The following is a 26,146-nucleotide window of genomic DNA, read 5'->3' as shown; positions in this document are numbered from 1 at the left end:
GTTTACTGAAAGTAAAAACAGTTGAAAGTCAGAGGACGTTTCTTTTTTTGCTGAGTATATATAGTATGTTATTTGACTAACATATAATAGCTTTCCAGACAAAGAATATAAATACAATGGACAAGGAGCTAGTCCAACAAGGCACTTCATCACAAATTAACTCTGTTAGGAACCGCAGCACTCATCCAGAGTATGAACTGTATATGTTGCACTGTTGTGAAGTGTTATACTTGCTTTCATCATAAATATCTTGATGAGGAAGTGACATTTCTCTCAGCACTAGACCGCTACTTCCACAGAAAATGACCAATGAAAAAACAAATGACTGAATATTTACCTCATGCAAAGTTTATTTTAGTATCAGGCTTGTTCAACAGGGAGAAGTGGTAGCTCTGAGGCTAGAGATCTGTGCCAGCAATCAGAAGGTCGAGCAGGAGTTCTGCCACCTGGTCACTTTATTTTTTCTCATTAACCAGTGGCCATTTCATTTTTGTTATAATGTATGAGTTTTAATATGTTTTATGTGCTTTTACTTGGAACACAACACGTGGTATTGTGTTTCCTCACAAGCTTCCTGTTTTATAAGCAGCTTGTTCTTGGACAATTTACTGTTCAGATTTGAAGCCTCATTATGATTTAAGCTCCCAGCTGATATTAGCATAAAACCATCTCTACCACATCATTTGCTCTTTTTGGGTTTTATTGCCTCATTTTTTATTTTAAAATATCCTAATGTTGAGGACTACAGCCTGTGTTCACCACTTTTATTTTTTGTGTTTTTTTCTTATTTTATGTAATGACTACTTCTGATTAAGTGAGTTTTACTTAATTAGTAACCAGTAACAGAAACAAGGGAGCAGACACCTCTCCTAATCATTAAAATCTCCTGACTTGGTGCTTTTTCCATATTCTGTGCAGTATGGACAGTGATGTTTTATACTCCTCAGTGAACTTCCTTCAGAAGAAACAGAAAAAGGGGAAATTGGAGAATAAGAAAGAGACAGAAGGTAAGAGGAACAAACAGAAAATAATGAACACTTCCAGCAAGTCTTCAGCTGGGTTGGCTGTCAGTATTTATAGAAAATATGGTTTCTTATTATGAATTGAGGAAAAGCAAAGTAAAATATTGCAATATTGTTTTTCAATATGTTGTTGGAAATTGTGCATATCCCAAAATATAAAAATGTTCTAAAACACTATACTGCAATATATTTAAAATTGGGTCATAGTGTATTGAAATCTATTTCTCATTATATGTTTAATTTAAAAATTAGTGCCATATTTTAAATACATTGTATACTTAGAAAATATTTATAAAAGGCAAATTAAAGAAAACCAAGGCAAACCTTACAATTTTTTTAAACTGGATACTTTAACCAACAGTATTTATTTATACTATGACATGTTTTTAAATGTTTCATGAGAATATTATTTTAACTTCATGAGAACAAATGGGCTTGATGGACTGAATGGACTCCTCTCATTTGTCAAACTGTTTATGTTCTTATGTTCACTGTATTACAAAAGTACTAACACAGAGTATTTTGGTAAAGTTTGGTTGTTTGAATTCTCCAAAAAAACAGCATTTAACATGCACTGGACACACCCTTGTGAAAGTAGCTTTTCATTGTAAAAGCATAAATAAATTTATTGCAAAATTTATTCAAAAATTCATTTAAACAAAAATAATTTATCATCCATTGCAGTATACCTGTATATATTTAAAAACAATCAAAATAATTTTCCTTTTAACATACTTAATTATACTACAAAAATACATAAATATGCTTAATTATATGTGTGCCAGAATATATCAGATATAGTTTATTATATATATTAAATTTTGATTTACAGTAAAAGAAAGAAAAATATTTTCTTCGAAAAAATATAATCAAACATATGCTGTTTCTAACTATGCAGAATATTACTATTTTATTATGGGAATTCGTATTTTGAAATATAATATATATGTCTAACGTTTAAAGTAGTTCACATGGCCCTACATGCCATATTGAAAGGTTCCTTTAAGTAAATTATTTTGTTATAATTGAAAAATGATTTATGCAATACCTTTTACATTAGGAGGCTCCTATAGAACTGCAGGGTGTACAGAAGTACCCAGTTTGTGAATTCTGACCACAGACTTGTTGTTGCTATTCTAAAGATCCAGCATAGGTCCAGTAAGCTACCACCTACTAGGAAAATGAGACTGGACCTGGCCAGACTCCAAGATAAGGTTGTTTTTGATGGCTTTGCACGCAGTTTGTATGAGGAATTTGCAAACTTAGGTACAACTGCAGATCCTAATGTGATGAGGGAGACCTTCCATGACAAGACCTTGAAGGTTGCTGAGGGTTGTGTTACAACAAGGAGTTATTTCAGCTTGCAGGGCACTCTGGATATCATCGAGAGGAGTTGCAGTTCATGGCTTGATAACTCCGGTCTGTAACAGGAACTGAGACGAATGGCTGCTAGGGCTCTGAGGGCAGAAAAGGAGGAGTATGTTAGAGCAATCTGTGAAGAGTCTATTTTCCTAAAGAATCTTGATAAACTGGGAGTTAATTTGCAAAAAAAGAAAATATAACAAAAATCTCAAATCATGAAAAAATGAACATAAAGGCAATCCAAGGTGAACAAGTCCTAATATGTAAACCGAGGCCAAAATTCAATATAAAGAGCAAAAGAAAGGAAAAAAAGTAAATTCAATTTTATAAAAAAAGAAGAATTTACGTAAGACTCCTTCAGCAATAATGTGCCTCTTTTGAGATCTCAGCAGCAGTGATGTTAGGCTGGGGTACCATATAGCAGAAAAAATTGACTTACGTTTAAAAGATAGATAGATACATAGCATTTAGTTTTGTCCTCAAAGGGGAAATATGACTTTTTACAGAAAGCACAATCAATAAATAAGCATTATTATACAGTAGAATAGGAAACAAAATAACCCTCTGAAATATACACCATAGAAACTGAAAAAATAAATATTGAAAAGAAAGAAAGAAAACTCCAGACTTGAAAGTCCCAAGCCCAGTGAGGTATTAGCAGGTGTATTGCTGTTGGTATAAAGGAGCCTTTGTAGCATTTCTTGACATACCTCTGCTGAATGGTTGGTTGGCTGAAAGTCCTCAGTGTTAGTGTGTCAGAGAGAGGATGTGCAGCATTAGACATAATAGCATTCAGTTTGGTTTCAATTCTCTCCCGCCCTGCTATCTCCAGAAGATCCAGACTTTGTCCCATAATTGAACCTTACCCCTTTTAATTAGTTTGTTGATTCGGTTATCAGTCCAGCATTCTACAGTGTAGAAAATCACACTGGTCATCACAGAGTTGTAGATGATAATAATACATTAATAATAATACATTTTATTTATATAGCACCTTTCCCATGCTCAAGGCACTTACAAAATATAAGAAAGAATGGCTGGGTATACAGTATATAGCATAGTACAAACCAAATAAATAGATAAAGAAGATTACAACAGTGAATTCAGAGAAAAGCCTAACAGACAACATAATTGATGGTCTAGCACACACACACAGGTTACATGAGCATCTTGACAGAGAGGTAAACTGAAAGAAGGGTAATAAAATCAGGTAGAGCTAAAAGCTTTCCTGAACAGATGAGTTCTGAGTTGTTTTTTTTAAAGAATTCATGGAGTCAGCTGATTTAATTTTGGTAGGTCATTCCAGAGTCTGGGCGCTATACAGCTGAAGGCCCTGCTGTCACCCATGGAGTGTAGATTAGTGTGGGTCACAACAAGATTGCCAGAATTAGAGGACCTTAGTGGGTAGGAATTCCTCACAAACTTCAGTAGAAGAGGTAGTTGGGCCAGATGTGGGTTTGAGTAGTTTATTAACTACAGAGAAACAAAACCCTTGGGTTATCGTGGCCACTTTCTATTATTCTGCCGTAGTGGGTGTTCTTGGCAGGAGTTAGTGGTTCTCTGTAAGCTCTTTGGTGGTCAGAGAAAGCCTGGATGTGCACAGTGAGGCCAGTCTTACGTGACATTCTCTCAAGGCGTCGGCCAGCTGCTTTCATAGATCGCAATTCTGAATTATAGCATGAAGCTGAACACTTAAAGGAAACCTCCTTATGTAAGATATAAGAGGACTGCTTCTCCCTCCTCAGTCACTTGGTAGTTTGCCAGAATCACTCAGTTTCCATGGTCTCATTTTCATGGTGGATGAAAATGAGGGCGCAGACCTATAAATACCTGGGAGTGCAGCTGGATGATAAATTTTACTGGACTGCCAATACTGATACTCTGTGCAAGAGAGGACAGAGCCGACTATACTTCTTTAGAAGACTGGCATCCTCCAACATCTGCAATAAGATGCTGCAGATGTTCTATCAGACGGTTGTGGTGAGTGCCCTCTTCTACTTGGTGGTGTGCTGGGGAGGCAGCATAAAGAAGAAAGATGCCTCACACCTGGAAAAACTGGTGAGAAAGGCAGGCTCTATTGTAGGCACGGAGAGGGACAGTTTGACATCTGTGGCAGAGCGACGGGCGGTGAGCAGGCTCCTGTCAATCATGGAGAATCCACTGCATCCACTGAACAGTATCATCTCCAGACAGAGGAACAGCTTCAGACTGCCATCACTGTCCTGCTCCACTGACAGACTAAGGAGAACGTTCCTCCCCCACACTATGTGACTCTTCAATTTCATCCGAGGGGGTTAACATTATAAAAAGTTATTGTTATTGTATGTTACACCTGCATTTTTATCACTCTTTAATTTAATATTGTTTTTTATCAGTATGCTGCTGCTGGAGTATGTGAATTTCCCTTTGGGATTAATAAAGTATCTATCTATCTATCTATCTATCTATCTATCTATCTATCTATCTATCTATCTATCTATCTATCTATCTATCTATCTGTCTATCTATCTATCTATCTATCTTGTTTGGGTAAACGAGAGTGTCACATCCCTGCAACTACTGGAAAGTGCTCCCACTGGAGACTCTATCGTTCTATTGGGGGACTTTAATGCTCATGTGGACAAATAGCAGTGAAACTTGGTGTGATTAGAAGGAATGGCCTACCTGATTTGAAACCAAATGGTGCTTTGTAATTGGATTTAGGGACTAGTCACAGTTTTTCTTTAGTAAATACCATGTTCAAGCATGGGCGGCACGGTGGTAGCACTGCTGCCTCGCAGTTAGGCGACCCGGGTTCGCTTCCCGGGTCCTCCCTGCGTGGAGTTTGCATGTTCTCCCTGTGTCTGCGTGGGTTTCCTCCCACAGACATGCAGGTTAGGTGGATTGGCGATTCTTAATTGGCCCTGGTGTGTTTGTGTGTGTCCTGTGGTGGGTTGGCACCCTGCCCAGGATTGGTTCCTGCCTTGTGCCCTGGGATTGGCTCCAGCAGACCCCCGTGACCCTGTATTTGGATTCAGCGGATTAGAAAATGGATGGATGTTCAAGCATTGGTGTACGTAAGTGCACTTAGTACCAGAACGACAAAGGCAATGATCAATTTTGGAATTTTACCATTAGATCTAGTACAAAAATTAACACCACACACCAAAGATTACAATTTCAGCCCTTGTGTGACTGGGTTTATTGTTCTACTGGAAACAAACGGAGTACTTGGAGGGTACTAGGGCTTAAATGTAATGAAGTGGTCAGAAAGACGGAGACACACCTTCCCATTCAGAAACATGATTAGTACCAGAGTTTTGGTTTGGCTCGATGGGCCAGAACAGGTTATAGATGTACCTACCATATATGCTCACATATAAGTCGGGTCTTGTAACCTGAAAAATCGATCATAAAATCAGACCCCAACTTATACGCCCGTTCAAAAATGTGACACTTAATTTTTTTTTTTACATCTTCTTGCTTCTCCAATCTTGCATCAGTTTCTCAGACACATCCAATTTTGTTGTAGCAGTGCAGTTACCAATTTCTTTTGCTACTTCAACAATGTTTAATTTAAAACCAGCTTTATAATTTCTTCTGATCGAACGCTCCATCGTCGATAAGGGATGCTCTTACGATAAAGGTGTATGAGGGTGTGAGATACAAAAAACACAAATCAGTGCAAACATTGCTTCGGGAATATTTTGGGTATTACTGTGTCGTCATGTAGGCACAATAGAGAGACAGTGAGACGTTAGGAGCACACGCTGATACAGCACATTGCCGCACCCACATAGAAAAAAAGGCAGTGTGTTCCGTGGTGACTCTGTTAGGTGGGCATTAGCATATCATAATTCCTTGTACCAGTAGTGTGAGTTTTGCACATTCGACTTATGCGACCGATATTATCATTAGAAATTATAGTGCAAAATCAAGTCCCAATTATCCATGGGAGAACTTATCCGCAAGTATATATTAAACTGCTAGAGCCTGGAGAGTCAACTCAAAATAAAAAAAAAATGTGCAAAGAGACAAGTGGCAGCTCTCTTCATCCTGTTTACCCAATACTTGAACATAACAAGAGGTTTATATTGTTACAATGAAGATAGCAGTGCGGTAACATGAATGTGGTGAAATTTTCTGATGTTTCTTAATGAATATATTTACATTGTATTTTAAGGATTAAATAAGTGCAAATGTAAAGCATGTTTTGGTTGATTTTAAAAGGTACACATAAGTAACCAGAATTTAGCTGAGTAACACTTAATAAATTGTTTTTTGCTTTATTCACACAGATCCAAGTGAGGATGTCACATATGCAGATATTAAAATAGCAAACACCTTCAGAATTCAGAATACAGATGTTGACTCCAAAGAAGGTGAGATCATTCAAAAGAGCAACAGATAACATTCATGTGAGGCAGCACAAATACCTTAAATGTAGCTAATGTAGTTCTTCAGATCTTCATATGTATTCTTCTTTGCCTGTAATTGGAGACTACGCAAGAATAACGAAAACAAAGCATTGTTCATATGACATTAATCCCTGGTCCAACTTCTCTAAACAACACTCCTATAATAAAATGTTTTAAATCAAATCTGCGATTAACACAGTTTTATGACTTCTATCTTGTTCTATCTTTTATGTTTTTTTTTCAATCTTGTTCCTTATTTATAACCTTATTTTAGGTTATTTTTTCTTTCTTTATAAAATGAAATACATGTAAAATATAATTTTAAAAATGACCTTACTCCCTATATGAATATATGTTAGAATATGTAATAAACTATTTCTAGGTGAAATTTATTACATGACTGAAATGTATTGTAAAATATATAAATTAGTGCAGTTTATTTTATATATGTTAAAACAATAGGAATTATATACTGTATTGTAAGATGCATTTTAGAAACTATTGCAGTACATTTTTAATATACTGTAATTGCAAGTTATAATATTGTAGTGTTTATACTTCAAGACACCTTACAATATATTGCAGTATATTTTAAACAAATATTAATCTGGCTCAGAAAATGTCATCCACTTTTAGAGCAAATCCCAGTGTGACAGCACAAATCGCAAACTCAGTATAAACCAAGAGGTAGCAAGAGGTAAGGTGGAAAACTGAAGCCTCCATCAGCTAGCAGAGCTACCTGTCCATACAAAAATGAAATATATTGCTATATATCCCCTTCCGAAAAAAGAAAATATATGTTGATAAAATGTAAAGCATATATACTTTAAATATACATATAAATATTTCAAAACATATTTTGTAAAGACATGCATTATACTGTGTGACCAGCCCTATGTTTCTGAAAGGCCAATCATGGTTGATCTTTAAACCTGTAAAAAGTTAAACCTCAGGCTTTCCAATGAGTCCAGTTTATTTTACACTTCCTGTAACTCCCTAGACGTTGTTCAAGTCGGTATTCATGTCAAAGTATGAATGCTGCAAATTATTTTAATGCTGAAATATAAACTGTAAGCTTGATTTTTAGCAAGATTTCTATAAGGTAAATATATATATTTTAAAATATACTTCATTATACAATGATGAATATGTATTAAAATAGAGTGAAATCCTGATATACCTTAAATATATGGCATACTATATTATAACTAGAATTTATATTATATTTTAAAATAGATTGCAATATATTTTGAATAATACTTGCATTATACAAAAATGGCAGTAATATTATAATATATTTATCCTTGGAGTATTTTGCAATATATTTTAAGATATATTCATATTGGTTGCATTATGATTTTCAAAAATATTTTTTTCTTATATTTTTGTAAGAGCTATACCTACAGCTATGTCTAATTAAGCAGCTTTTTTCTTTTTCCAATTTAAAAAAAATGCCAAAGCCACCACACTTGTATGAGTTAATTCCATGTCATTTTACAAAGTCACAGTTCTGCTTCTCTTTATTTAGACAGGAAATGAAGTGAAGTGTTCCAATGGCTCATAGTATATGCTCTCTAGCACTTCTGCTTCAATAAGTTTAAACTGCTCTAATTTTAGTTCAGCTTTAATTTGTGCCTTCACTGCTGGCTGACCCTTTTGGAAGAGTCCTCATCCAGATGCCCACATTTGTGAATATCTTTGGTGTCCTCAGCTCTGGCAGAGAAGTAGTCTAGCATAGTCAGATGTATAATACTGTATATACTTCTACAGACAACCATGAATGAATTTGGCTTAAATATAAAAGGGAAGAATCTGATGGTTCACTGAGTGTGATATTTCTAAACTAAGCCAACATCTTAGAAGGTGGAGCTCAAAGATTTAAACAACAAAGAGCAATGGTGCCCTTGTAAAGCTGGTTATACTGACAGTGATTTGCTTTGGTTATAATAGATAAACTTTCTATGATTGCAAAGTCTCTGAAAGACACCCCTGTAAAACATATACTGTACTTGAGATCATATACTTCCCGAGAATACATTACATGTGTTAAAAATCAATATAAGCGAAGAAAATGCCATTCTGTTAAACTACATTAGATTATACTTTGGCAGTCAAAGACATCATTGGGTTACAGTATGTGGTCTCTGTCATTTACAGTTATGAAGATAAAATGGGAGACAATGTGTGGTTAAATGAATTAGCAGCTGGGTTAGTAAAAGATGTTCTGTAAAATAAGATTTCAAACTAAATGGTGTTCCATCACACCCACTAGGAGGTGAAAAGATCTGCCGCATTGTTAACGATGAACCACAGCAGATGCAGAATTCTTATGCAACACACCCAAAACAGTAAATGTCCCTAATGATGACACTATAACAGAACCACAGACAAGGCTGCACAGAACCTACTTTCTGACTGTCCTTCTAACTAAAGTAAGCTAACATTACTGTCTATAAAGAAATGTCAAACATGTCAACCCTGAATGTAGCTGTGTTTTAAAACACAGCATATATTGTAAAGAAGGTGCAAAGGACAAAATGAAATGTTGGGTCACTATCCAGGTGAAATAATAATAATGAAAAAGGCTTACTAAAGTAACAAAAGATTATAATTTTAAAGGTAACGTGGCTACAGCTGCTCTCACATGCAGTTATAAGAGCGGGTGCATAAATGAACGCCACCTCCTGTTGCCAGACAATTTACATGCAGAAGGTCCAGCACCCTCAAGCTTGTATTAAAGGATAAGTTCTGTATTTTTCATGTCACAGGAGGAGCTTATGGAACCCTGCATATATACATGACAGAAAACCCATCACTAAATGTGTCCAAATTTCAAGCTAATAATATTATCACATATTGCAAAACAGCATAATCATGTCATTCTGAAATAGGCAATGAAGTTACAAGAATATTATAGACATACAGTATGCACAACGGTTTTCCGGAATGTTCTGCCCCACTTCAAGTCCTGCATACATCCATACTTATACCCATCCAACTTCCAAGCTTGCTTACCCAGGGCAGGGTTGTGGTCAAGTTGGAGCCTTTCCTAGAAAGAATTGGACTCAAGACAGGAACAATCCAGAGATAGGGTGCCAGTCTATCGCTGAGTACAGTAAACACATACACGCTTTAAGGCCACTTTAGTAAGTTTAATTGGGATGACGTTTAGTAAGTTTAGTACTGATGTTTTAATGTAAGCAGAGTGGGCTGTCATTCTTCCCTCACAGCATCAGGTTTCTACATGGAGTCTGCATAGACAGTGCCCTGCAATGTTTATGGTGCTCTGAAATGGGGGGACTATGTAGAAACTGTGTTGTGATTTCTACATACTTTGATCGAAATGAATGCAAATACCCTTAAATGAAAGTCTGCAATGTGCACTTTAATTATAATGTCTGCATTTGGTTGATTTGTAATTTTAAACTGTGGAGCACAGGAGTAAATCAATAAAAAAATGTGCCTTTGTCCCAAACATTATGGTGGGCACTGTGTTTATAAACTAGTATCAGGGCAGTAAATTTATTCTCTCAAAAACATTGTGCTTAGTTCTTTTATTACTATAACAACATTGTACACTCTGCCTTTTTTCTGTAGGCTTTTTTTTTTTTTGATCATGCATGTGTAAGACACAACATGGCAAAACTGGCTTGCCTCTTTAAAAAAAAAATAACACTTTTAATAAAAATACAATGCAGAGTAAGGAGTTCATTTAACATGTATAGTTATGTGTACAAAGTACAGTGAAACTCCAATAATAATAATAATTATTACTAATAATTCTTTACAAATTATATAGCACTTTTCTCACTACTCAATGTGAGTGGGTAGCCACAGCAACCACCACTAATGTGCGGCATCTACCTGGATGAAGTGATGGCAGCCATTTTTGGCACCAGTAAGCTTATCAGACATTAGCTGTTACAACAGCAACAACAACATGCATTTCTATTGCACATTTTCATACAAATAATGTAGGCTCAAAGTGCTTTACATGATGAAGAAGGAGAAAAAAAGATAAAGTAAGAATTAAAATAAGAGAACACTAATTAACATAGGGTAAAATTAAGATGCGATAGCCAGGGAGGACAGAAAAAAAAAAAAAAAACCACTCCAGACCGCTGGAGAAAAAATAAAATCTGCAGTGGTTACAGGCCATGAGACCACCCAGCCCCCTCTAGGCATTCTACCTAACATAAATGACCTCAATCAGTCCTCATTGTATTCAGGGTTCTCATGAAAGGACTTGATGATGACGGTCACATGGATTTCTGGCCTTTCATCCATCAATGTAGGGACATCATGGTGCTTTGAATAGGTGGTGGTGGTGCAGGTCGCCACCACAGAAAACCAGAAAAAGAACAGAAGAGAGAATAGGGATTAATAAGCATCTTGGAGCCACCATGAATAGTAATGATAATTAATTGAAATATACAGAGCATCAGGATTAAACTAAAATGAAGTTATGAGAAAGCCAAGTAAAAATAATGTGTTTTTAGCAGTCTTTGTAGGTTGTGAATGCGTGAGAAAGAGAGCCAATTAGATGTGGTATTTGCTCTTTTCACTTGACTGCCTCTTGCTGCGTATCTCACTTCATGGCCTATGGACAATATCTACACAGATTGTAAAGTAAAGTGTGGGGTTCTGCATTGCGTTGTCAAAACTCCACAGCTGCTGCAAAAACTCAAATGGGCAAGACACATCTTTACTTTGAGAAAATAGGACCAAGAAACAGTGATAAAATGATTATTTCTAGTTTCCTTCTGTTATCACAAGGATACCTCATAAACACAGAAGGCATGTTTTATTTATTTGAAATGTTTGCCTCTTCAAAACAGACATGTTTGATACATTGTAATGATATTATTTATTAGGGAAGGACACAGGGTTCCATAAAGACTCTTTGTAAGTTGCTAGAAAAAAGTATTTTTAAAATTTATAAAAAAAAAAAAAACCTTCACTATAGAACACAATTTTATGTGGCAAATTAATGTATAGGCTACCATGATTGTGAATACATTACTTCAACTTGAGAAACATCAAACTTGCCCTTTAAGAGAAATAGGTCGGAAATAGATGGATAAACTGGATTTGTTATTCATTAGTGTCTGTTTTTAAGATTCTGGTGAATCACCGAAAGAAGTCAAAGAGAGCAATCCTGGCAGCACTGGAGAAACTTCTGGCCTTTCCAAGAAGACATCAGCAGGTAAAACCGCCTGTGGGTTGGAGGGCTGACTTGACATACACATTGAGCTTTGGAAGCATTTAACTGATACACTCTTCCAATTTGTAATTCCTACTCTTTTGTCTCCTGGAAGCTCAAGTGCCTTGTCCCAATGTGAACACCAAAGCTTGTTGGCTCATACTGCTGCTCTTCTTGATAATTTTACTGGTGGCTGCCCTGGTTGGCTATTTCTTTTCTGGTAAGTATTATTCCATATGGGTATGTGTGTATTGTATATATCTGTGTGGCACCCTATGCTTTATTGCCTAAAGTATTTGGCTATAATGTCACCAAAATGTGGGGAATCAAGACGGACTAAGCTGAAAAAGATGGCAACTGTGGCAACTGTATGACAGTCAACTCAGCGAAAATACAACTCGGCGAAAAGACAACTCAACAAAAGACAACATAGCGAAAAGACAAGTCGGCGAAAGACAATTCAGTGAAGAAACAACTTGGCAAAATACAACTCGGCGACATCCTTTACCAGTTAGGTAATAGTTAGGTTCAAAGAGATTTTTTCATTATATTTAAATGACAACGTGATTTAAAATGTTGAAAATAAATTTCTATAATTGACAAACTTTATTCTGCAGATGGAACAAACTCTATCTTACGTTATCTTCTGCAACCAAAATTGCTAATCCTTTATATAAATTGTATTGATTGTAATCGTATGATAACATTATTTAGAATACAAAAGGTGACCTGCGAGTATGGCTTAAGGAATATCTTTACTCTCAACATATTTGGACTCTTATAAAGCAGGTGATTCTGTGGATTTTCAAGCACATTATGTTGTCATTTAAATATCATTAAAAATCTCTTTGAACCTAACTATTACCTAACTGGTAAAGTATGTCAGCGAGTTGTCTTGTTGCCGAGTTGTCTGTGGTCGAACTGTCTTTCGGCGAATTGTCTGTCACCGAGTTGTCTTTTTGCTGAGTTGTTTGTCGCCCAGTTGGAATGGACCTCCATTGAAAAAGAAGGAATGAGAGCTTCTACCTCTGTAGGCTGGTAGAATCCAGCTTCTTTCACTAGGTCAGATTTTCACTTGCTTCTCTTGGCATAAAGCTGAAAAATGAAATGAGGTTTTATTGGAATAAGAATGGTAAAAATGAAAAGTTTCAAATGTTGAAAATTAATTAAGACAAAGCTTTAGTGCATGTGTGCTTCCACAAACCAAGTGACTATAAGTACTCTGGATTGCCGTGTCTGGTGTATCTGTGAAGGAAAGAATAAAAGAAGGAGTGGAACTGAAATGTACAGAACATGCTTGTATCAAGTTGGTAGATTTTGTTAATTTGACAGAAATGATAAATGTTTGAATAAAAATCAATTGATCAGTCTTTATTTTAGTAGGCACTTTCCAGATCAAACAAGTACAGCTGCTTGTAGCTCAAGTGGGTGCTCAAGACACTCAAATAAAAGAATTGTCAAAACAAGTATATACAGTATGTGGAATTGAGAGGGTGGCTATTTGACCCAGGTCACCAGTACTGTGATGAACACATAGATATGATGTTAAGTGGAGTTGTTGGTTTTCTATTCCATGTTGTTAAGTGATCTCATGTTTGCTGAAATGTCTGTTAGCTGGACCTTGGTTACACTGCATCTGTTTTGGAAGATAGGAAGCAATACTGAGCTGTCAAAAGAAAGAGAAACAAATAACTCACTACCCTAGTAGGCCTGCCTAGGAAATATTTGCCCTGACTAATAGATGGGATGCCTACAGCTTTTATCCATCAAAATAGCATCCACATCAGCTCTCCTCTGACCTTACAAGCCTATTTGGCATACTCTGTAGCGTCTCGTCCTTTCCAGTCAAGCTCTTGTCAAAATAAGCCTTCTGAGTCCACGTTCAGTTCTGTAACTTATGGAAGGGGATTTTAGAAGAAGGACTCACTTCTATCCATATCCCAGGGATATCTGCTGAGGCCAGGTATAGTTTTTGGAACTGCTGGGGCTTCCCTCCAGAAATAATCTAATGGCCTTAGATGTATCTGTCATCCATTGCTCTATTTAAAGGAAGGTAAAATACGACCAACTCATGGGTGCCATGCATAAGAACAACCTCCTCCCTGCTACCATCTGTTGGACTAAGGAAACACCTACCCTGTATAGCTTTTTTCCAAGGTATCTTCCTTTATACCCACGATTAAGAACCTACTCACAGAGTTTTTATTATCACTACCATCCAATGGCACATAACCCACTGAAATGGCCATCTTAACTCCAGGATCCAGGGAATCATAACATGCCCTAGAAGGGGCCCTGGATTATTATGGCACTTAACATTCTTTAGCAATAGTAGCCCAATCCCACTGGCATGACAACAAGTGCTACCATTACCAGTATCCTTTCATTGTGGCTATACTCCGGTCTTTAACAAAGTTAAGCTTCCAACAGCCTCTCTGTTATCCAGCATAGTGACTCTTACCAGTGGTACACAAAAACAAGTCAGATGTGGTAAGTCGGACCAAAGTGAGAGACAGAGAGATAGAACCACTGGACAGAAGTAAGAGATAAGCTGTCACATTTGCAGCAGTGTTTTTCTAATTTTAAGATTTTTTTAAAGTTTTTAAATTCTGCTTTTATTTAGTTTTTCAATATTTTATTGTGGTTTGCATTTAGTTTTTATTGTATTATTTAGTTTTTTTTTTTTAGTTTCAGTCTTTTAGAAATTAATGTTTAGCTTTGTCACATTTTATTAGCTTTGCTCACCAGAAAATGTTAACAGAGAAACTGTTCTACAAGTCTAATACAGTTTTCTTTATAGTTACCAATTTGTATATCATTTATCTTGAATACCTGTCAACCCAACACATGAATACATGAAGCATACAATGTTGGTATCTGTTTCAAAGCTCAGTTGTCTCTTGATAATGTGGCTGTTTAAGGCTTCCAGTATAATAAAAAAAAATGCAAGAATCAAGTAGGTAGCATGCTCTGATGCCATTTGTTATTTTATTAAAACATTTAAGCAAATGGTCATTTAATTACAAAAACCACTTTAGTTCCGAGTTGTGAGAAATACGAAGTGAAACAAATTGACATCTTTTATTTACTAACTGAGCAGAATATTATATGCAAGTTTTAGAGGCACCTCACGCCTCTTCTTCAGGCAAGGTGAAATGAAAAGCTTGCATATTGTAATCTACTCAATTAACAGATAAAAAGTTTGATTTTCCTTCACTTCTTGTTGCACCCATAAATGGCTAACATGATACCTGACTATTTGAGTGGAGTAAAATCACCACACGCATATATTCTTTTATATTTTATTTATTTTTTGATGCAGAAAAAGCATTTGACATGATTGAATGGAAATACCTTTTTGCTACATTAGGAAATTCGGGTTTGGCCCGAACATTTGTGCATGGATCAAACTACTGTATACCAATCCAGAAGCTTCAGTTTGTATTAACAACATTTGTTCAGATTACTTTAAACTAGAATGTGGTACCAGACAAGGATGCCCCTGGTCACCACTGCTATTTGCAATCGCTATTGAACCACTGGTGGTTCACTGTCGAAATGCTGATCAGATAAATGGGATTATCAGAGAAGGACTGGAACAGAACATTTCTCTATATGCAGATGATATGGAACTGTATACAGTATATCAGACTAACAAAATTCTTTGCCTGCAGTCTTAACAGCACTTACAGAATTTCAAAAGATCTCTTGTCTCAGAATTAATCTGAATAAAAGTGTACTCTTTCCAGTGAAATCTTAAGCATATAATGTCAATGTCAATTTATTTATATAGCACATTTAAAACAACATAGTAATGCTGCGGCCAAAGTGCTTTACAATAATAGAATAAAAGAAAAACAAAAACAATAAATAATAAAACATGAATAGTAATAAAATATATGAACATAAAATAAGATAGATAATAAATAGAAATAATGTTATATGATCACAAAGAGGAAACCATCAGTATTACTGAAGGTCACTGAAAGCAAGTGAAAAAAAGTGAGTTTTTAATCTTGTCTTGAACAGTTCAATTGCAGACGACTCCTCTATGTGATGAGGTAAAGAGTTCCACAGGCGAGGGGCAGAAGCTGCAAAGGCCCTGTCCCCCTTGGTTTTACACTTGGTACGAGGGACAACCAGAGACAACTGGCCAGAAGATCTAAGCACTCTGGATGGCTGGTGTAAAACACACAATTCAGATAAATAGGCAGGAGCGAGCCCATGTAAAGATTAAAAAACTAGCAGCAAGATTTTAAAATCAATTTGAAAACTGACAGGCAGCCAGTGTAAAGAAACTAAAATAGGGGAAACAGAGTCATACTATCTTGCCCCAACCAGAAAACGAGCGGCAGCATTTTGGACCAACTGTAACCTGTGTATCAGAGATTTGTTAATCCCAGAATACAGCGAGTTGCAGTAATCGAGGCGAGAAAAAATAAAAGCATGAGTAGCTTTCTCAAGATCTTTAGAAGATAAAAAAGGCTTTATCTTACCTTATAGACGAAGTTGGAAAAAGCAATTCTTGACTACAGAATTTTCTTGTTTCTCAAAAGAGATTGTGGACTTGAGGTTTGGAAAAGACAGAGAAAGAGCCAAGAAGTCCAAGACCAATTTGGGCTTTAGCTGGTGGACCCATTATAAGCACCTCCATTTATTTTGATTTAGATCAAGAAAATTATTAGCCATCCAGGATCTTAGTTCAGAGAGACAGTTGTGGAGTTGATTTGTTGCAGAGTTGCAGACGGGAATATAAACCTGAGTATCATCAGCATAGCAGTGAAAACAAATGTTAAATTTCCTAAAAATCACTCCAATAGGGTGAAGGTATATAGAGAATAAAATAAGACCCAAAATGGATCCCTGAGGAACACCATATTTAAGAGGAGCAGTAGATGAAAAAGAGGAATTTAAAGTCACTGAAAAGTGTCTACCAGTTAAATATGACTTGAACCAGTTAAGAGCAGCCCCTTTAAGCCCAACAAGATGTTCGAACTGCATCAGCAATATTTCATAGTCAATGGTATTAAAGGCAGTGGACAGGTCAAAGAGGACAAGGACTGCCGCATCACCTGAGTCAGTAATAAGAGAGATGTCGTTGACCACTTTCAGTGCCGTTTCAACACCATGGTAACGCCTAAAACCAGATTGGTAGATATCAAATAAATTATTGGAGTTAAGGTGACTGACCAATTGATTATAAATAATGTTTTCTAGAATTTTAGCCAGAAATGGCAGTTGGGAAATTGGACGAAAGTTGGTTAAAACTCTAGGATCTAATCCTGCCTTTTTTAGATGGGGACGGACTGCAGCATGTTTAAAAAATGAGGGCACAACCCCCAAACTAATAAAATCATTTATAATCGCTAGTAAGCATGGGTCCAAAACATCAAAGGCTTCCACTAAGAGACGTGGTGGTACAATATCAAGGGGGCTGGAAGCTGGTTTAAGGGTGTCAATAGTTCTTTTTGGCATTGAAAGTGAGACTTGATCAAAGGAATCTAATACAATGTCATGATTAACAGTAGGAAGTTTATATTCAGTTTGAACAATGCCGCGGCGGATAGTATCAATTTTGCTGACAAAGAATGATAGAAACTGCTCACATGAATGAACAGTGCTATTTAATCCCATCATAGAATAAGGGTGAATGGCCGCATTAATTGATTGTTTGAATGACGGGATACTAAATCAGCAAAGAAGTCATGCTTCGATTTCTTAACTTCAGCCAGGAAATTGAAAAGAGAAGTCCTGAAAATCTGTTTAGAGATAGTCAGTCCATCTTTTTTCCAACGCTGTTCAGCAGTTCAACAGGCGCGGTGCAGTGATCACGTAGTTTCATTTAGCCAGGGAGCAGGTCTTACCTTATTACTGCGTATCTTGGGCGGAGCAATTGCGTCTAAAACCGTTTTACAGGATGAATTAAATTTTACGACAGAATCATCGATATAATTATTTTTGTCATGCATATAAAGACTAAAGAAAATGGCTTTAAAATCAGATATAATGGAAGAATTTAAAAAGTGCGAGCAACGTGGTGGACAGCTATTAGTCGGGACATCAACAGTAATATGCAGATCCATCATTACAGGAAAGTGATCAGTGAAAGAAACATCACATAAGTCAATACTATTCACTGAAATATCATGAGTAAGAACGAGATCAAGGGTGTGACAAAGAGAGTGAGTTGGCGTATTAATATGCTGTATAAAATCAAATGAGTCCAATAGTGATAAAAAGTCTTTGACCAAAGGTTTCAATTGACAACAAACGTGAATGTTGAAATCACTGACAATAAATGCTCTGTCATGGGAGAGGGTGATATCAGCCAGGAGATCAGAGAATTCAGAAATGAAAGTATTATTAATTACAGGAGGTCTATAAACCACGGCAAACAACAAAGAAGGGGAGCTGCACACTTCGAAAAGTTGAAGTTCAAAGCTGCTAAACGGACCTCTTGTAAGGCTCCGACACAAGAACATACTTTTAAAAACAGTCGCAATGACCCCATCCCGACACACGACAAGTCAAACGAGGATAGTTTAAAAAGTGTGCGAGTATGAGTATGCGAAGATTAGCAGTGTTTACTGCCCGATTGCACACCAAGGAAAAGTGATGCTGTCTTGAAATGGAGAAATTAAATCCGGTGTCCAGCGCCCATGAATCAGTGATGGATTCCTGAGCAGGAAAAAGAAGGGTCATAAATAACTCGCAGGTATCGGGAAACAAAGCTCTGGGACTTGAGTCGGCATTGTTTAACAGCAATTCCAGCTCTTTTCCCACGTCGGCGGCGGGTGCTTTTGCATCTCCGAGGTGCATTCAACTCACTGATACAGTTGAACACCGACGTCCAGGTGAAGAAGTCAGGAGATGAATAAAACAAAGGTGGAGTCTCACAAAACATCCAATCAGAAGATTAAAATTGAGAGGAAAGTAGGCCAGAAAATATGTTTAGTAAAGACTCCCGATCATAGGACAGTGATCATTGGGATGAACTAAAACATAAAAACAAAGTTAAAACATAGACTAGAGAGATGAGCAGACGGCCAGCCACACCAGTCGGCACCATCTTAACCCCCCCAAAAAAAACTAGTATTAGATTGAACCAAGGTTATTATAGTTAACGAAAACTAAAATTAAAACTGAAATTATTATTAAAATAACATTTTCGTAAACTGAAATAAAATAATTAACAAAACTGAAATGAAAAACTAAAACTAAACAAAACTATTAAAGTAGCTGGAAAGACTAACTGAAATAAAATAATAATTTACTAAAATATTTTTAGTTTTCGTTTTTGAATGAATATTCTTACCGTTAGTCTTTAAACCTTGTAAGTTTTAACTCTAAAACTGAGTCATCCACCACGAGCCGCCCGCACATATTCATCCAGTGAACGGCGGCTGTTCACACAGCATTTGCGGTGACAGAGCGAGCTGAGTGCGGGTGCGTAAAGGGTGAGAAATAGAAAGCGATTTGTGTGCCGCATTTCTTTGTGCTTGTTGTATATCAAGATGTAATTCAAATGGCTGAAATCAGAATGTGCTGGTCAACAAAATGTTTACCATTTGGATAGAAAAATCACGAGTGAGTAACGTTTCAGTTTATTTCTCAGGTGTCTGCTTTTTGTTGACAGCAATTCACCTGCCACTTCGCACAGGAGAAATCGTTTTTACTTTCCCATATATGAAGTATAGAGAAGGTATAGTAATCATGAAAAAATTCGACCTCGATATTTTGATGAATTTTAACGTTATAGACTAACCAGTGTCCAACAATACTGTTTTTTGGAATTGTGTGTGCGTGTGTCTGTATGTATACACAATAACTCAAAAACGCAACTAGATAGATGGATGAAGTTTGGCATGTGGTTGTTACACCATAATTGCAGATCTGTATTAACTTTTGGGCCAAATCCATCACCCGGAAGTGGTACTTTACCTGAACACATACTCAATGTTTTTTATTTTTTTATTTATGCTGCAGAGTCCGATTTATTCAACTTTACTTTTATAATAATTGTTCAATATATTATTAATTTGATTTGTTGTTGATGGTTCCTTAATGTACATAATATAAAAATATAATCATTGTCTTGCGGTTTACTCTCAAATATCCTTCCCCATATCTGAGTATACAAGAAAGTTGAGGGGAGTCCACTCCCGGTTTTTGAAAATAAAATGCCACTAATCGAGATACTGACTAGGTCATCATACAAGATCAGCATATTGTTACTGACCAATCACTTTTGCTTTAAAACATCGTTTAACAATGAAGCGATGCAAACAAAGGTAGAGCCTGACAAGTGATGAAAAACTACTAATGGGTTTTTGTATTTATTCCATATTTATTAATTTATCATTTTTAGTTCATATTCACAACTCAAAATACCTGATATTGTGAAAGTAATTCATTAGCAGAATTATATTTTAAAATATTTGTCTCCCTTTTTTCAATGTTTTCTCTCTCTCTCTCAAAATAGATAGTTGAAATATCATATTCTTTTTTGTTTTAACATCAGCCATATCATACATATTGCATACCAGGGATTTTTCCTGCCTTGCATCCAAACCTGCTGCGGTAGGCTCCAGGTTTCCTGCAATCCTAGTCTGGATAAACAGGTTTAGATAATGTATATGTTGTTCTTAATCTCAGACGCTGTCTCTGTTGTTTTGTGCCTGTCCATACTCTTATTACCTGCTCTTGCTCTGCTCATTATGGGTTTACTGTTCTTATGGTGGGCTATTCAAGACTCACCACCCCTAACCTTGACACTGCATGCTTGTTGTTCTTTGTTTCCCTCAATACAGCTAAGTGGGGTCTGCACACTGATTCAAGTCTAAGAGCCCTGTTCTTCCTAAGCCCCTGTGATTTTCAAGAAAAAATATTTTAAAAATTATAAAATTGTGTAAAATCGTTCATATTCAGTGTCTAGTTTTTGATTATGCTTGTTTTTATCAGACAAAAACAAAACCAGATAGTAAACCAGGCAGTATAGTAAGCTTCCACTAACATTAAACTCATATCCAAATCTGTTAAGTGTACAGTTCTGTCTGATTGTGACACAAAACTAGGCGCTCCATGCCATAATTACTAAAACTAAAACTGAAACTAATATATATAAAAATAAAATAGAAATGTCTTTGTGAAATAAAAACTAAACTAAAACTAAAAATACATGATGAAGGAAAACTAAAACTAAACTGAATTTCCAAGTAAGGTCAGAAAAAATATAGAAATAAAAACTAATATAAAAAGGCAAAACTATAATAACCTTGGATTGAACACCCTACCTTTTATCATTGCAGATCAGTTTAAATACCTAGGGGTAAATATCACAAGTAAACACAAAGCTCTTTATCAACAAAATTTCGCCAGCTGTATGGAAAAAATTAAGCAAGACTTGTATAGATGGTCAACTCTTCATCTCACTCTAGCTGGAAGAATTAACACTGTTAAGATGAATATTCTTCCTAAGGTCTTTTTTATTTCAAAACATTCCAATATAAATCAATAAATCATTTTTTAAGCAATTAGACTCAACAATAACCTCATTTATTTGGAACTCAAAATATCCACGTATCCAAAGAGCGAACCTACAAAGACCAAAGGCAGAAGGTGGCATGGCTCTACCTAACTTTCAGTTATATTACTGGCCAGCAAACATACAAGCTATAAAATTGGACACAAATAGATGAACATACACAGGCCTGGTCCACAATAGAAATAAAATCCTGCAGTACTTCTTTATATTCCATGCTTTGTGCCCCAATAAATGCAAGTTATGGCCAATATACTAATAACCCAATTGTGCTTCACTCACTCAGAATATGAAACCAATGTAGAAAGCATTTTAAGATGGAGAAGCTTCTATCTGTGGCACCTCTGCATGAGAACCACCTCTTTCAACCCTCGCAAACATATGCAGTTTTTAATATCTGGAAAAGATTTGGAATTAAATTGCTTAGAGATCTTTATATAGACAACATCTTTGCATCCTATGAACAATTACATTCCAAATTTTACTTTCCAGCTACACATTTCTTTCACTATCTTCAAATTAGGAACTTTGTTAAACAAAACCTGCCCGATTTTCCTCATCTTGCACCCTCATCCATGCTGGAAACAATATTGCTCAATTCCAAGGACTTAGACACCATCTCTGCAATATATAAAATTATTTTACAGTCACTCCCTTTCAAAGATCGAAGAAGACACTGGGAAAAAGATATCTCAATTAATATATCAGAAAAGGAGTGGAAAGTAGCAATGCAGAGACTTCACTCAAACTCCATATATGCAAAGCATACAATTATTCAACTCAAAATTATATATCGAGCACATCTGTCTCGCCAAAAACTGTCCAAAATGATTCCAGGGCAAAATCCAACCTGCGAACGCTGCAGTCAAGTCACAGCCTCACTGGGTCACATGTTTTAGGCCTGCACCAAATTAACATCATTTTGGACCAAAATTTTTAATTACCTTTAAGACAGCCTTGGTGTCACAATCCCTCCTAAACTATTAACAGCTGTGTTTGGGGTTCTTCCAGATGGGTTTAAAGTGGAAAAGGACAAACAAATTGTGATTGCATTCACTACACTTTTGACACGCAGACTGAGTTTGCTAAACTGGAAGAATCCTAACTCTCCTCTTGTAAGTCAGTGGGAAACCAATGTTTTATACTATTTGAAATTGGAAAAAATCAAATACTTAGAGGATCAAAAAATTTTCAAAACCTGGCAGGATCTAATCAATAATATTTTAGAATAAGCTCTTAAAGCACAGAGGAAACAATTATCTCCTCATTTCTTTTTCTTCTCCATCCATCTCTATTGCTCTATTAAAATCATCAATTTAGGTAAGTTTTAATCCGATGGCCATGCTCTCTCTCAGGACTGGGAGTCGACTTGTTTTTCAATCTCAGTCCTATTATTTGTAAAATTGATCTATTTGTATGGAATGAATACAATAAAATTATTAATATATATATATAATATTTATTTTTGATATTTGTTGATTCTAACTATGTTATTTATACATTTCCAAACTTTAAAGTATATTTTTCTCAGAAATTTCTTACTGTGGTTATTTTTTTTGAAATTACTAGTTGACTTATCTTAATAGACATATTAAGATATAGATGAAAGCTTTGCCACATATGTAGTACATTATTACAAGCATATTTATCTAAAAAATTAACTATAATATATGTCTGGTTAAAACAAAATTGATTATTTATTGTCCACAGCACCCCTGCTGAATCTCTTTGCATATATACATTCGCTAATCATTTTCTTTGTCCTGGTTTGACATCACTTGGTACAGATATCCTAGAAGTTTGAGAATGCACACCCAGTGATGCATTCAGCTGACAGCACCACGCTGTACAAAGCCTTCTGGTCCTGTTGCGTGGTGTTCTCAAACCAGGCATTGATGCTTTCTGTCAGAATACGTTTTATAGTCGATATGTAGAAGTTGTGAAGTAACTAGAAGGGTAGCACAAAAACCGGAGGTGTCAGATATGGTAAAGATATTGTCATGCCTTCTTGACCAAAGTGTCGATGTGCTGGAACCAATTCAAATCTTCTTCAAAAAGGTTTGTCCAGTCTTTCCACCTAAGCATTATAAATACTGAGGAGTGATTGAGTCTCTGCTATTTTCTCTCTAAGTCCACAATCAACTCCTTTGTCTTGCTGACATTCAGGAGAAGACTGGTGTTCTCAATGCGAGGGACTCCCCATTTCATTTAGGTAAGCCTTTGTCATCAGCAAATTTGACAATGATGTTAGAGGCATGTGAAGCCATGCAGTCATATGTATACAAGAGGCCCTTGTGGAGAGGCTGTGTTGAGAGTGAGGTATGATGTGGTGTAGCCACTCACTTGAACCACCTGGGGTCTGCTTGTCAAGAAGTTAAAAACCCAACTGCACAGTAAAGGGCACAGATGCAGGTCTTTGAGCTTGGTGATGATCTTAGAGGGATTTATTGTATTAAATGCAGAACTATAGTCTGTTTATAGCTTTGCACGTATTTCTCTCTCTTGTTGTCCAGGTGGGCCAGTACATAATGTATGATCAAGGTGATCACCACACTTTTGTTTTTCTCACTGTTCAAATGGCACTTGTAAACAGCAACATTCTGCTGTCATTAAAAAGAAATGTGTTCTTCTTTTATGGCATGCCTGTCATTTCTCTCTCTTTTTTTTTGACTTAGAAAAAATACATGTCTCATTTTGTGCTTTTTTACATACATTATCATATTTGGTTATTAAATTCAAGTTTATTTTTCCAATTACTTTACACAAGTACATTTCATTCAACTGAAGAACCAATAATGAAAACATATCGGCTGTTCTTCAGTCAACTTATGATGCTTTTTTGCAGGTTATTTCAGGGGCAGCTTTAACTAAATAGTACTTTATAATTGCCTGTAAAGCAGCTGCTTAAGAAAGGTTTTGGGAAATGCATAAAAAAGTAGCTTGTATGTTCCATATATGAATCTTAAAGCTGCTCATTAATCATAGAGCTTAATTCATAAGATTAATTGTTTTTAGGAAACACAGCCCTGAAATCTATATTATCTGTAAATTAAAATTTTAGGCTGACTAATTTTTAATCCATATCAAACTGCACAATTGTTCACACATTTACAAAACAAAAATCATTACAAAACATTAGATGTACATAAGAAGAATTAAAAGATAAACACATTCTTAAAAGCTATATGTAATACCTTGTTAAATCACTTCCCAGACAGAGAAATATCCATCCACCCATCCATTTTCCAACCTGCTGAATCCAAACACAGGGTTCTGCTGGAGCCAATCCCAGCCAACACAGGGCACAAGGCAGGAACCAATCCTGGGCAGGGTGCCAACCCACTGCAGGACACACACAAATACACACCAAGCACACACTAGGGCCAATTTAGAATCGCCAATCCACCTAACCTGCATGTCTTTGGACTGTGGGAGGAAACCGGAGCGCTCGGAGGAAACCCACGCAGACACGGGGAGAACATGCAAACACCATGCAGGGAGGGTTAGGGTCTCCTAACTGTGAGGCAGCAGCGCTATCCACTGCGCCACCGTGCCGCATATATAATAAAAATGCAATACTTAACAATTTAAGACTGAAAGAAGTGATGGAACTTCAAATATTTTAATTCCTGTTGTAGGACATATTGGGCATTGCACAATCTGCTAAACTTTAATGGCACACCAGGCCAGTTAGAACAGCAGATTTAACAGGGATGCAGACATCCAGCTGTGTCGGACCCCTATTTACAATCTAAACTAAGTGGTTGAACTCTTCATACCAGGACCAGCTTTTTCATCATCTGATAACAAAGTTGTAAGTCAGAGTCAGCTCAAACTTATCCTGATTTGATGTTTGTGTGAGTCTCTTAGTACTACATTAAACACAGTTAGTTTGCTAATCTCCAATGTCTCATCTGTCTGTTGTCTGTGACTTTCTATGAAATTCAGTGTACATTTGTGTATATAAGACAGTATGGATACTCAGATCTGTGGTCTTATTTTCTTAATCACTTTCTCTTTCTTCTTTTCTTCTTTAGGTCCATCATGTTCTGCTTGTCCTCAGAGCTCATTGCTCTTCAAATCCAACTGTTATTTCTTCTTCACTGATGAAATGAACTGGAACAAAAGTCAAGACAACTGCACATCAATCAGTGGGGCATCTGGTAATTATAGAGAGTGAAACAGAGCAGGTATGTCATTCATCATAGTGGGGTAACATAAAGGGATGATGATAAAGAACTGAGATGATGTCAAGATGGTCAGTCTAAGGAGAGGTTGAGGAATTATAGGGGGGAGTTAAAGTAAGCCTGATGATGTCACTCCAATGTATCCAGGAAATGCAAAAATTTCATTTTTTTTTCAGGATTTTTTAATAAATAACTTAAGAAACAAAACAGGTGAAGAGAAATCCTACTGGATTGGACTATCAGATCAAGTGACCGAAGGTCATTTTCTATGGGTGGATAACAGACCTCAGAACTCAACAGGAAGGTAAGGAAATTAGTTTATAACAGAAATCAAGAACTGTGAGTTACAGAGGAGCAGACACTGCCGAGCCACCTCAGTCAGTCTAAACTCATCACCATAGGACAGGAGTTCTTAAACTTTGTAATGTAAGGAC

At 36.3% G+C, this 26,146-nt stretch overlaps 1 pseudogene; it reads left to right on the top strand.

Moving 5' to 3' along the window:
* Window positions 1–370: 370 nt before the first annotated feature.
* Window positions 371–26,020, top strand: LOC120528869 (annotated as a pseudogene).
* Window positions 26,021–26,146: the final 126 nt, after the last annotated feature.

The sequence above is a fragment of the Polypterus senegalus genome, chromosome 4 (genome assembly GCF_016835505.1).
Source record: "Polypterus senegalus isolate Bchr_013 chromosome 4, ASM1683550v1, whole genome shotgun sequence".
Lineage (NCBI taxonomy): Eukaryota > Metazoa > Chordata > Cladistia > Polypteriformes > Polypteridae > Polypterus > Polypterus senegalus.
The sequence above is the reverse complement of the archived record's forward strand: the minus strand, read 5'-3'. Positions and strand labels throughout refer to the sequence as shown.